Raw genomic sequence first — 15,000 nt, forward strand, 5'->3', positions numbered from 1 at the left:
GTTTGGGCCTTCAATGTTGAAAATGATTTTGTTAGACAAGCTCCAGGTTTGGCTTCAGCACTGACTAATCTAATGTATGTGCACAAATAAAATAATGTAAAGCATCATATCGAAAATACTGATTGAAGAGAGATCTGCGGACTGAACAATATACTGTTTGAACATCGATATCGCCATGTGTGTACTGCAATAGTCAAATCACAGGATATTAATAAATACATATACTTTTAAACTAATTATACAATGATGACCAAGTTATTTTACATTAAACTCCCAAGCCAAAGCACTGTTTGTTTAACTTTTATACGTGTGATTTTTAATAAATGCAGATGCACAGCATAGAAAAAGACTAGATCATCCCAGTTGATCTAAATTAATGAAATCTTCCCAAATAGAGCTGTTCAGATCATCTTGTTATCGCAATCGTAATGTCTCATTTTCATGCAGCCCTATCTGTGAGGTGTGTGCTTATTTACGCTGAGCACTGTATATACACTCAAGCCTGAAATTTTCATACCCCTGACGTTAGCAGCTAATGCGCCTCTGTGGAATTGCCTCAAATTATGGCAATGCCCTTCGAAACCCAGGTGAGGAGCCCCTGAGCAAAGCACCGAACTCTTAATTACTCCCCGGGCACTGGAAGCATTAGCTGCCCTCTGCTGCGGATGTACGCTCACAGTGTGTGTTTGTGTGGGTGCTCTCACTCCTCACTCAAAATGCCTGTGCGTTATGTTTCTATCCTGACTTTGTACCTATTACTGCAGTGCTAATGTTTTTATTTTATTTTAGGTTTTTGTTGGGTGGGTCTCGGGTTTAGTACAAAAATCAAAAAGAAAAAAAATAATGTGTGTGTGTGTGTACTTGAATGAGTTCAAGAGTTCACAGTTAGCTGATAATCAATAAAGCGTATTTGGCATGCTGTCCCAGGAGAGAGCCCTGAGCTCGTACTCGTAATATCCTCGAGCCCGGGGCTCCCTCCCGTTAGAAGGGCGAGAGGGGAGTTCGAGGTCAGGTAGGTCTCGAGAACTCCCCTGCTTGTCACCGTGAGAAGTGTAAACTAAGGTTATCTTGCGTGATCATTTGTTTTAGTCGATTAGCTATGGTTTATGTTTTTGGACGGTGGGAAAAAACCAGGGAACCCGGGGGAAACCCATGCGAACAGTAGTGCTGATAACGGAGCTAATAAGGAGCCAGTCATGTTGATTGTAGGCACTGGATCCTCTCGAAATTAGTTTATGAATAAACCACACTTAAATGCAGAAGAGCAATTTAGAGTAGGGGTTAAACTATACTTGTCAAGGTTAATGTATACATGCATGCTTGTGTACATGCATATACAGTAGTCAACATTTAAAGAGGATCAAAAAATTGTCCTAATAATAAATAGGGACCCTATTATACACCCGGCGCAATGCAATTGTTGTTTGTTAGTTTCAGCTCGACGTAAGAGTCGTTTTGACGCTTTGCAGCTCGCTGTTTAAATAGCAATATATTTAAGTAGCAAATGCATTTGCATTCTGGGTTAAAAAAGGAGGCGTGTTGAGGCCAACCCAAGCTCATTCTGAAAACGTAGTCCCGCGGACGCTTTTCCCTTTCGCGCTTGCCGGCCGCCCAGCCGACCGCTTACCTCCTTGTGGAGGGCTTCCCCGCTGCAACCAGTTTGTCCACTCAGCCCACCGCCGACAGGCTCGAGATGCAGAGAGGAGTTGACCACGACGATCGGTTTCGAGTCCGGGGAAGAGCGGTTCCAGCAATCAGGTAAGACAAAAACAGAATCCCAAAAATTAAGTGAACGAGTTTTGTAACAGTGTGAGAACGCGGTGAAATCCGAAAACGCGGTAGAAAAAAAAAACAAAATCAGGGCTTTTCTTTTTTTTGGACATCTTTTGTAAACTGTTGCTCGGGTTTAGGAAAGCGAGCGGGTGGGCGGGTCAATCTGTAAAATTGGTTGGGTTCGGGGAAGGAGGAGGGCGGGTCAGCCGATTGGCCGGGTGCGCAGTCAATCACACTGTTATGAAACTCGTTCACTTAATTTTTGGGATTCTGTTTTTGTCTTACCTGATTGCTGGAACCGCTCTTCCCCGGACTCGAAACCGATCGCCGTGGTCAACTCCTCTCTGAATCTCGATAAACCCATTTTAAGGTCAACATTGTTAGCCCCCTTACGCAATATATATATATTTTTGATTGTCTGCAAAAGAAACCACTGTTATACAATGACTTGCCTAAGTAACCTAATTAAGCCTTTAAATGTCAATTTAAGCTGAATTCTAGTGTCTTGAAGAATATCTAGTCTAATATTATGTGCTGTCATCATGGCAAAGAGAAACGAAATCAGTTATTAGAAATGAGTTATTAAAACTATTAAGTTTAGAAATGTGCTGGATTTTTTTTTCTTTCTGTTAAACAGATAAAGGGCCTCTATTAATTCAGGAGGGCTTATAATTCTGACCTCAACTTTAGTTATTTACCTCCCTGTAAATAAGGAAAGTGAAATAAATACAACAGAATACAAATATGAAACAAGCTGTGCTTTGAGCATCTTCACTCTATAAGGAAAACACTTTAATTATAGCTACAAACAACCTTCAGTCAAGAGCAGTGAGAGATTTTGTCCTTTTGTTGTTTGATTAATGGTAAAAACAGTGGGCAGCAGGAATATTGCGCGCTGCCCCTTTAAGAGCAGCACAGTTCTGATGTATTCACTTTCACATGTCTTTTGCCGACCCAAATTCAAAAACTTCCCAAATCCACATGCAGAGGTGTAAATGCAAAAGTTGTGTATCATTTTAAAGAAAACCCTTTGAATTTTCATAAAACACTGTTGAAAGTGTTTAAAATATCTGTATATGTTGTCTGTGTTATAATAAACCTCGCCAAAAAAGGCGCTTTTTTTTTTTATAAACTCAAATTTGCAAGTGTACCTTTTAGGTTGTGTGTGGTCTAGCGTGCTGTAATTAATTTAGCTGGTTCCTGCACATGTCTGTAATCATAGGAAAAAAGAAAAATGTCTCCACCATAATCTATGCAAAAGTTATTGTATTCCAACTGATGAGATCAGAACCACTCATGGGGTCACTGGAAATGTACAGACTTTAAACTTTATTTATTTGTTCTTTGTGCAGTCTACAAAATTATACCACAATATCAATAATTTACACTTTCCTTTTAAACAATAACTAAAGGTAAACAAGAACATTCAAAACCCCTCAGTCCCCCATTAATTAAAAAAAACACACACACAACAACATTAGCACCCACAAGAAGTGTTAAAGCAACTAAATAAATATACATAAAATACAAATAACACATGCACACATTAATAAAAAGGGCAGAGATCTTTCTTGAAAGAAAAAATAAATAAAATAAAAATCGTATAAATTAGAGAAGTGTGTTGTTCCTGACAAAATTAATTAGAGGATCCCAGTTTTTATAAATTTTTTTCAAATGAAACCTCTTAATTTAAACTTAATTTTTTCAATATATAGAAAAGACACCAAATTTTCTGAGCATGAGACAGTGAGGGGAGGTTTAGAAGACTTCCAGTGTGGTAAAAACCGTCTCCGGGCTATCAGTGACGCAAAGGCTAGAACATAAGCATTCTTATTTAAAAGGTTATCCAACAAAGCCGTTACACCAAAAATAGCAAGGACCTTTAAAATGTGAGGAATACAGAAGTATACCGATACCGGGTACGCAGAGGTATCCGTGTCCATATCAGTATATGAGGTTAATAACAATATTAAATGTTAGCAATCTCAAAAATGTCAGTAAAAGCATACTGATATAATCAATAACTATAGAATCTCGCTTACTATAGTATACGAATATAGTATCCTCTCTGAGTATAATGAGTTCTGATTATTTAATTGTAAATGAATGTCTACTTGCTACAGTAAATAACATCTCTCAAAGTTGTTTTCCTTGTTGTATCAACTTTGTTGCTTGTAAGCTTGTTTTTCCAGCAAGACTAATAAAAAATGAATAAATAATAAAAAATTGCCGTTTCCCTCTGGCATGAAGCAGAGTTCAAGAGGATAAAGTCTTGTCAACTTTATTCTCATGTGTAAAACTGAAGTCTTTGAGTCTTAAATAATCATAAGACAGTACAAAAAAGTGAAAATCTACAAAAAAAAAAAAAAAACTGCCGTAAATATTTATAGATTTGAAATTTGTAACATGTTAATAAATACACAAATACAACAAATAAGGTATTTGTTTACCTGTTACACATGAAAGCTCATTCCAATAATCCTTGAGGACGATAAAAAAATACAAGCATTGATCAGTTCTTCCTTCCAGTATCAATTTGTAAACATGAGTTTGATATTTGAGAAATTATAATAAATACAGCAAATTTTCACATGCATCAGACTTTATTATTTTTTTTATTAAAGCATAAAATAAGCATTATTAAAAAACAATACATGAAATAACAATTTTGTATATCAAATTTGAGGAAATGCTTATCAAATGTCCATGCGTTTCAGATGCAAAATTAAAATAAAAACAAACAAAAAATACAACTAAAAATGCATCTAAACTGCATCTAAAACTTCTACGCATTTTGATCACTTTTTTTGCACTAACAGAACATGCATAACTCTAATAATAATAATAAGTTTTTTTTTCATCCTCCCTCATGCATCAGACTCTGATCTGACTTTATATTAAGCTTTTTCCTTAATATATACACCTACCGGCCATTTTATTAGGTACACTGGTCCAACTGCTTGTTAACACAGTTTTCTAATCAGTCAGTCACATGGCAGCAACTCAATGCATTTAGGCATGTAGACATGGTCAAGATGAACTGCTGCAGTTTAAACTGAGCATCAGAATGGGGAAGATAGGGAATTTAAGTGACTTTGAACGGGGCATGGTTGTTGGTGCCAGACGGGCTGCTCTGAGTATTTCAGAAACTGCTGATCTACTGGGATTTTCATGCACAACCATCTCTAGGGTTTACAGAGAATGATCTGAAAAGAGGAAATATCCAGTGAGCGGCAGTTCTGTGGGTGCAAATGCCTTGTTGATGCCAGAGGTCAGAGGAGAATGGCCAGACTGGTTCCAGCTGATAGAAAGGCAACAGTAACTCAAGTAAGCACTCGTTACAACTGAGCTCTGCAGAAGAGCATCTCTGAACACACAACATGTTTAACCTTGAGGCGGATGGGCTACAGCAGCAGAAGACCACACCGGGTGCCGCTCCTGTCAGCTAAGAACAGGAAACTGAGGCTACAATTCACACAGACTCACCAAAACTGGACAATAGAAGATTGGAGAAACGTTGCCTGCTCTGATGAGTCTCCATTTCTGCTGACACATTCAGATGGTCGGGACAGAATTTTGCATCAACAACATGAAAGCATGCATCCATCCTGACTTGTATCAGCGGTTCAGGTTGGTGTAAAGGTGTGGGGGAGATTTTCTTGGCACACTTTGGGTCCATTAGTACCAATTGAGCATCGTGTCAACACCACAGTCTACCTAAGTATTGTTGCTGACCATGTCCATCCCTTTATGAGCACAGTGTCTCCATCTTCTGATGGCTACTTCCAGCAGGATAACGCACCATGTCATAAAGCTCAATCATCTCAGACTGGTGTCTTGAACATGACAATGAGTTCACTGTACTCAAATGGCCTCCACAGTCATCAGAGCTCAATCCAATAGAGCACCTTTGGGATGTGGTGGAACGAGAGATTGGCATCATGGATGTGCAGCCGACAAATCTGCAGCAACTGTGTGATGCTATCATGTCAATATGGAGCAAAATCTCTGTGGAATATTTCCAATACCTTGTTGAATCTATGCCATGAAAGATTAAGGCAGTTCTGAAGTGTCTAGTTCTAGCAACGTGTACCTAATAAAGTGGCCGGTGAGTATACAGTTATAGTCGAGATAAATTTCCTTTTGACCTTGAGCAAAATCTTGATTACTTGATTTTAACATTTAATATATTTTTATCAAACCAACAAAACTAATTGAAAGCATCACTAAACTGACAAAATGTTGTCTAGTTTTTCTTCAAAGAGCTCGTTGTATGAGTTTTGCACCTTGTAAGCATTAATTAAGCAGGCAGACTGATGAAACATTAATAAAAGTGTGCAAAATACATGAGATCTGATTTGACTGCATGCCGTTCTGGAATATGAAGCCTTTTAGTAAACGGATTTATGCTGAAATGTGGAGAGCGTCGGCTGATGAATGCGCATACAGAAAATCAATGATGATAAATGAGCGTCTACAGAGCTGCTGGAATCACGCGGACAATATTTACTCAAAAAGTCATTAAAAACACTTCAAACGTTGGCTGTCGGTGGAGTTTGGATTTGATTCAAGAACTAACACTTTTATTAATCAGCCAAATAAATGCAAGTGTTGGCTGATGTTCATAATCCCATAGGCCACAAACTGGCTGAGAAACATTTGAGTGCAAAACAAAACAACAAGTTTATGGACGAAAGATAATGCTGTGGAAAAGTATGTGCCCCCCATGAATTGTTTATTTTTTTGGCATATTTGTTACTTATGCTATAAAGAATATGGGAAAAACAGTGCTTTGAAAAGTATGTGCCCCCTTATGAATTTAGAATATATATATATATATATATATATATATATATATATATATATATATATATATATATATATATATATATACATACATACATACATACATACATACATACATACATACATACATACATACACACACACACACACACACACACACACACACACACACACACAATACAAAATATGATAAAACAGTGCTGTGTAAAAGTATGTGCCCCCTATATATATATATATATATATATATATATATATATATATATATATATATATATATATATATGTATATATATATATATATATATATATATATATATATATATACTTATTTTTTTGGGCATATTTATTACTTTTGCTATACATGAAAAACAATGCTGTGAATATATATATATATATTTGCATGTCGGTAATTTTATTATACAGTATATGATAAAAGGTGCTGTAAAAAAGTATGTGCCCCCTTAATAATCTAAATTGATTTGGGTTTTTCTCTGCACATATATGATCACACTTTGGTTAGAGATTGTAAATACAGTGCTGTGAAAAAGTATGTGATAGTGAATGTGATGTGAAAAATGAATTTATTATTATATTTGCATATTTGTCACACTTTTGTCATAGAATATAACACAAATACAGTGCTGTAAAAAAGTTTGAGCCCCCTTTAGGAGTTTGTTATTATATTAATCTGAATATTTGTCACTTTTGTCATGGAATATAACACAAACATAGTGCTGTGAAAAAGTATATGCCCCCTTTAATAATACATGTATTATTATTATTATATTAATTTGCATTTTTGTTAGACTTTTGTCATGGAATATAGCACAAATACAGTACAGTGAAAAAGTTTGCACCCCCTTTATAAACCAAATTAATTATCTTTTTTACGCATTTCACACTTTTGTCATGGAATATAACAAGTACAGTGCTTTGAAAATATTTTTTCCCCTCTTTATGAACTACATTCCTTTTTTCCAAGTCTTTTTTATGGATTGTAAACAGTGATGTGAAAAGTATGTGCCCCCTTAACAGTTTATTATTATATTAATTTGCATATTTGTCACACTCGACATGGATTACACAAATACAGTGCAGTGAAAAAGTATGTGTCCCCTTTAAGAATTTGCTATTATATTAATCTGCATATTAGTCAACCTCTTGACATGGTATATAACACAAATACAGTGCAGTGAAAAAGTTTGTGCCCCCTTCAGGAATTTGTTATTATATTAATCTGCATATTAGTCAACCTCTTGACATGGTATATAACACAAATACAGTGCAGTGAAAAAGTATGTGCCCCCTTTATGAACTAATTTAATTAGTATTATTGCGCATATATCACAGTTTGGTTATAGATTGTCCTTTAAGTATTTGTTATTATATTAATCTGCATATTTGTCACACTTTTGTCATGGAATAAAACACAAATACAGTGCAGTGAACAAGTATGTGCCCCCTTTATGAACTAACTTGACTCGTTTGGTCACACTTTAGTTATAGATTGTAAATACAGCACTATGAAAAAGTATGTGGCCCCTTCAAGAATTTGTTATATTTATCTGCATATTTGTCACACTTCTGTCATGGATTATAACACAGATACAGTGTTGTGAAAAAGTATGAGCCCCCTTTATGAATTTATTATAATATTAATTTGCATATTAGTCTCGGAATATAACATAAAAACAGTGCTGTGAAAAGTATGTGCCCCCTTTATAAATTTATTATAAGATTATTTGATTATTTGTCACGGAACATAACACAAATACAGTGCAGTGAAAAGTATGTGCCCACTGCACAATTTGTTATTATTAGAATAATTTGCATATTTGTCACACTCTTGACATGGAAAAACACAAATACAGTGCAGTGTAAAAGTATGTGCCCCCTTTATGAACTAACTTGATTAGTTTTTGTCACACTTTGGTTATGGATTGTAAATACAGCACTGTGAAAAAGTATGTGCCCCCTTTAAGAATTCATCATAATGTTAATTTGCATATTTGTCACAGAATATAACACACATACAGTGCTGTGAAAAAGTATGTGCCCCCTTACTGAACTAATTAGATTCGTTTTTTGTCAAACTTTGGTTATGGATTGTAAAAACAGCACTGTGAAAAAGTATGCACCCCCTTTAGCAATTTGTTTTATTATAAAAATACATGTCACACTTTTGTCATGGAATATAACACAAACGGTGTTGTGAAAAAGTGTTTCCAGATCACAAATTTAAACATTGCACAAAAGATAACCAGAGAAATTACAAAATGCAGCTTTTAAGGGTGAAACCAAAAGTCAAACCTGCCTGGCCCCATGTGGTAAAAGTAATTATACTCCGCTCTAAGACGTCTATCAGCTTTCCTTCTGTTAAATCATGCTAATAACCTGAAGAAACATGCAAACGCAGCGGTGTTACTTGCAAATCTTTACAGGTGTCAAAGTGTAAGATGTTTAGAGAGCAGATCTCGGTGGGAAATCTCAGCAGAGGCAGCGCTCGTGTGGGCTGTTATAGAAAAGCGTCTCTGCACATGTAGAAATTTATATATATTTTTTAAACTCAGGCTCTTGGGAATCAGGGGTTTGTGTGGCGGTTCACATCTGCGCAGCATCAACCGTGTTTCAGCACCTGTAGTCTCGGATTCTGCTCATACTAACAACTCAGGCACAACAGAACAAACACATGCATCCTTTAGTGCTCAGTTTAAAGCCACTACTGTGCATGCAAACAATCATCATTTGAGTATTCCAGCAGGAAATAACATGCACAATGGCTTAAAAAATTGCATTTTTAGGTCTAAATTGAAAATATAAATTCTTTTGAATTACACAGTTTTAGCATAAACTGAAAATTAAAGCAGAAGTATTAAATTAATGCACATAATAATGTGCATTAGGTTTGGGCAGTAATAGGTTAATATGGTATACCGATCTACAGATCTAAAAATAGCAATGGTGTCAGTTTCAATAGCCTTATACCGTCATAAAAAAACAATGCACTTAAATAGGAGACAAGTATTAAAGAGCCCATATTATGGGTTTTTGAAAACGCCCCTCCATGTAGTGTGTAACACAGCTCTAAGTGAAGTGAAGTATCCAGCTAAGGCTTAAATCTGTAAGTGTACAGTGTTTAAAACGGTTGATTCATCTATAAAAGAGTCGACTCATAGTGCTTCAAACGAGTCGCCTTGATAACGAGTCATTAGGTGTTTCGCCATGATGTACGAACGAAACCAAATTATTCACGTGCACGCGCAAACCCGGGAGATTTCAAACCTGAGGCCCCGCCCTCTGACGCAGAAACCCAGACACACACACACACACACAAACACACGCACACAAACATGCCGGTCGATTGAAGTCACACTGCAGATGGATATTATCGAGTCTCTACCCAAAGATGAAACATCAGCATTATAACCAAGCAGTTGGAAACTACTGCAAACTACATGCTACAAAGAATACTTCACAACGATGCCTATTTGAGGACCGGGAGGGAGACGCGAGATTACCGGGAGATCATCAGTCGTTTGCGGGCATCCGGAGACTCGCGAAACTTCCCGCCATACTCTCATAATTCTCTCTTCATATAGCCGTAAGCCTATTACATATCCATAAAACACTGTGACATAACCGCGCTCGGATCGGATCGCTTTCTCACTGCAATCGAACCGCTCCAGGGTTCGTTTCAATCGAGCCGAGACCACCTCATTCAAGCGATCTCGGAGCGATTACTTTGGCGCGGAACAGAGCGCGATTGCCCTGTTCACATATGCCAAACGAACCGCGCTAACTGGGCAAATGAGACAAGTTCCCAAACAAAAGTGTAGGTGTGAAAGCACCCTTAGACTTTGAAAAACCCTGGTTTAGGCACAAGCCAACAGTTTGGTGACGCTGTCTGAGCCTTACGTCATAATTAATTTTTTTTTTTGCATGGTAATACTGGAGACTGGGGTAAAATACGGAGGTTTGACGGTATCAAAATTTGGAAATCGCACAAGCCTAATGTGCATGCATTTAAATTACAATTTAAACAATCAGAACATAGCAATATTGAGTCCTACATTAATATTTTTTTGTATTTTTTCGTATTCAATTTACATGCATTTGGTTGGCAAAGTTATAATAATAACAACAACAGAACAAAATTGACCTGTAAAAATAGTTAGATTTAGGCCTAATAAGATTTGTATTTGAATTGCATCCAAGATGTTTTTATTACAGATTTAGCATGATTAATATATTAAAATAATATTAATAAAACCTATTTTCTCATACTTCAGACTTGTATTTGACTAGATTGCACTATAATATAATAAAATACACTCAAGGGCCTAAAGAATTGTGCAAAATTGCATTTTTAGGTCTAAATTGAATATATCGTCACCTTAGAATTATAAGGTTCTAGCCCGCTCTCCCTCAGGAAGTCAATACGGAAGTAACTAAAACTGCAATTCATCTGAAATTCCGCTAGTCCTGGCCGCTCCTGGCTCCAAAACAGAGCAAATTTCAATTGAGCCCACTGTTAGAATGGCCAACTTTACAGCAGAAAAAAGGTGTTTACAGCCTGGTACAAAAAAAGATTTTGGTTAATACAGCTAATATTACCCTTCATGACAACTGTGAGGGGGTGAATTTTTTTATAACTCATCCGTTTCCTTTATATTAAGTTTGCATAATTAAGGGCGTGGTCACTTGAGTGACAGCTAGGTCTCGTTGGTCGCCGCCACGTCACCTCAGCTGAATCCTGCAGATTAGCCACTGAACTCGGCATATTAATCGTATTTCTGTTGTTTTATGTGGCTTTACACAGTCAACTGCCTTTTGGACTTGTTTCCTACAATTATCAGATGGCATGCTGAGTGCACTCAATTGTGCTCACAAACCATTCACGTGGCCTCCGTTTCCCATGTGAGTAAAGTTATATACTTATATACCATCTCTATACATGTATTTGTTTTATTTAAGATCATTTATCGTTTATATTTATATTTAGAGCTGTAATGCACTGCAGAATCTGACAGATTGATTAGCTGTAGGCTCTAGATCAGTCATCTGAAGTGTTGTCATACAGTGTAATGCTGGATTTCATCAATAGTCGTACATTAACTAACACAGACTATATCTGAAGTGTTTGGAAGTAATTCGCGTTTTCCTCCTGTAGAAAAACATCATTAGAACAATGTTTTGTGGCTCAATGTATTACAGCAGTGTTTTAAAAAGGCTAAACACTTTATTGATATAGTGTACAACCAAGTACAAGTGGTCAGAACACAAATGAGTCACAGGTGATGAAGTATTAAGCGTTCTCCCAAAGTAAAGTGTGTCTGAACCAGGTCTGAGCTAAATGCCAGCAGGTGTCTGTAGCTCCGCTCACTCTCCGCCTCTTTGCCCTTGTTTGGTATCCCGCCGTGGGTGTGATGACCGGCGAACAAAATGGCGACGGTTGGCCGCGCATACTTGTGGCTTCTTTTGCGCTCTTTATAAACCTATGGGTGACGTCACGGACACTACGTCCATATATTTTACAGTCTATGGTTCTAGCTGACATTTTTGTCAAAATTTGGGAAATCTCTAACATGTGCATGACTGCTCAGTGATGAAAACTAGTTCATTTGTAGTCATACAAACAAACGCGCACACACAAACATATTCAAACACACTCATTCATGCATACATTACAGACGCTCGCACATATCCTCTCTCACATCAGCATCTTGCTCTCACACACAATGAAAAGCAATTAGGAGCATCTCCAGATCTGGAGTGCAGAGGGACTGAATGCTGAGAGCAGAAACTCTACAACAAAAGCAGGAGTTACAGCCAAGGACCAGGAACTGAAGGCAACTGCATGAGACAGCACGTATGCAGGCATTCAATGCGCTTTTCAATGGGGAAAACTGAACTCATAGCAAGGCCGTGTCTGCAAATGACTCTATAGAAAAACCGTATCGATTCTGACAACAAAAGGCGCCCCCATTCAAACTGTTGTGCAAACTTGCTTTTGTTTACTTGCAACTAACCCCTTTAAAAACACTGAAAAACATGGTGTAGAGCTTTAATATGAAGTTCTCAAATGACTATTAAGAAAAACGACACACAAATCATTTTACATGCAATTATGATAGAGCTGTGAACCTACACTAGTCTCAAGGTTCGGTTCGGTTACGATTATCATGCCATCGATTCGGTTCAATTCGATATTTCGGTGCATCGACGATGCTTTTATATTTTCTTCACAGCAGCAGCTCTTGTATTAAAATGTATGAATATTAGAGGTGTGAACCTATACTGGTCTCACGGTTCGGTTACGATTATCATGCCTTCGATTTGGTTCAATTCGATATTTCGGTGCATCACGGTGCATTGACGGTGCTTTCCATATACAGTGTTATATTTTAGAGGAGAGGCTATAACAAGCTGTCTGTAAACACACAGAGACACTGCAACACACTGTCTCTCATTCAAACAAAAACATAGACAGCACCAAAGAAACAAACACACACACACACACACACACACACAAAACACACACGCTCACACACACTTAAGCCCTCGCAACAGGGAGAGCTCGTGAAGAGCGGAGCAGAAAAACGAAAAAAAAAAAGAAAGAAAAAAGAAGCACTTTTCCGACGGTCCCTTGCTGAGAGCTCCTCTCAGCGCGAGCTATCCCGGCTAAACACATATTGCGAGGGCTTAAACGGAGCAGTGCTCGTAATGTTGAGCGAACAAAAAAGGAAGACAGCTGTGAAACATAACCAGCTTTGTCTTTTTGTAGGAAACACAATTTAGATCTTTTTAGGGTAAGAGGTTTTTGAGATATTGCCGTCTATAACTGAATGTGTGTCAAGAATATCGAAAACAAAACCAACTAAAATCGCGCTCATTTCTGGCGCCCTCCTGGATATACAGCGCCCTTAGAATTTGCCTATGGTGACTATGCCACTGGCCGGCCCTGAGTTGGCTCCTGAGTGTTGTAAATACCGGCGCTCACCTCCCTCACGACAGAGCGCATATGAGGTAAATGACGTCAGTACATAATAACCGGTTATGATTACTACTGAACCGATACCGAATTGTCCGCGTCTGCATCGCGGTGCACCAAAGAAACAATTAATTTTGACACCCCTAATGAATATATTTATATTTATATAGGCTATTATTTGTAATAAAATTGTGTCATTTAATATAAACAGTCAGATATATAAACTGTAACTTTGAAAAAAAACGAGCATTTAGCAAATAATATAAACAAATATAAATATCCAGCTCAATTCTCAATTTTCTGATCCTTGTCTAGTTCTCTTACACCCCTTTGATTGGTTACACCCTCAACAAAAACGGTTGCGATTGGCTCTTGCGCGCTGCGCTCTTCAGATGAATGATAAGCGGCAGGCGGCAGGCGGCAGGCGGCAGCGGCGATCTCACAGCTGATCTATGATAGAAACAGTGGAGAAAACTCTGCAGACACGCGCTCGTTTCTGTATCCAAAAGTAACACTGTAAAACAGCCGAGAGGAGAAGAAAAGCCACGCCAGCAGGTCAAATGGGCCACTGTGTGTGTTTGAGAAAGAGAGAGAGACAGAGCAAGAGCGAGAGAGAGAAATGGAGTAGGCTACTTTCATTCTCAAACACACACGGTGAAATTGTGCACAGTTCATGAGTATTAAGTAGTTAGAGCGTTGTAAATACTCGCGATCGCCTCCCTCACGACAGAGCGCATATGAGGTAAATGACGTCAGTAATAACCGGTTATGATTATTACTGAACCGATACCGAATTGTCCACGTCTGCATCGCGGTGCATCGAAGAAACGATTAATTTCGACACCCCTAAATTATGACATAATATTAGATTTGTAAAGGATCATGCGACAATGAAGACTCAAGGTACTGGAACTACTCTCCTGAGATTTTGCTCCATATTGACATGATAGCATCACACAGTTGCTGCAGATTTGTCGGCTGCACATCCATGATGCCAATCTCCACCACATCCCAAAGGTGCTCTATTGGATTGAGCTCTGCTGTCTGTGGAGGCCATTTGAGTACAGTGAACTCATTGTCATGTTCAAGAAACCAGTCTGAGATGATTCACGCTTTATGACATGGTGTTATCCTGCTGGAAGTAGCCATCAGAAGATGGAGACACTGTGCTCATAAAGGGATGGACATTAGGGTTGGGCGATGTCAACCAATTTGGCATCGTACGATGTCTAATGTGAAACATCGCGATAGATGGCATCATCATCAAAGGCGGAGGTGAATTATTTATTTATGAATAATTAGGGCTGTGCAATTAATCGAAAATCCGGTTTCGATTTCGGTTTCTAACGATTATGAAAAACCATTAATCGAGATAAACGATTATTGCATCATGTAACGCCTCCTTTCCAGTTCCACGTAAAAGTGACTAA

The 15,000-nt window shown here is 37.8% G+C and overlaps 1 protein-coding gene across 2 annotated transcripts in view; it reads right to left on the bottom strand.

Annotated features, from left to right (window-relative positions):
* slitrk5b (SLIT and NTRK-like family, member 5b) overlaps positions 1-15,000 on the bottom strand; it is an 84,300-nt gene that overhangs the window by 40,832 nt on the left and 28,468 nt on the right. The window contains exon 2 of one of the 2 annotated variants that reach the window (XM_087268471.1): positions 4,224-4,254. The exons of the other annotated variant lie outside the window; for it this stretch is intronic. The gene's annotated coding sequence lies outside the window, so the exon portion shown is untranslated. The remainder of the gene's footprint in view (positions 1-4,223; positions 4,255-15,000) is intronic. 2 annotated transcript variants of the gene reach the window in all.

This window comes from Danio rerio, chromosome 9 (assembly GCF_052040795.2).
Source record: "Danio rerio strain M-AB ecotype USA chromosome 9, GRCz13ab, whole genome shotgun sequence".
In the NCBI taxonomy this organism is placed as follows: Eukaryota; Metazoa; Chordata; class Actinopteri; order Cypriniformes; family Danionidae; genus Danio; species Danio rerio.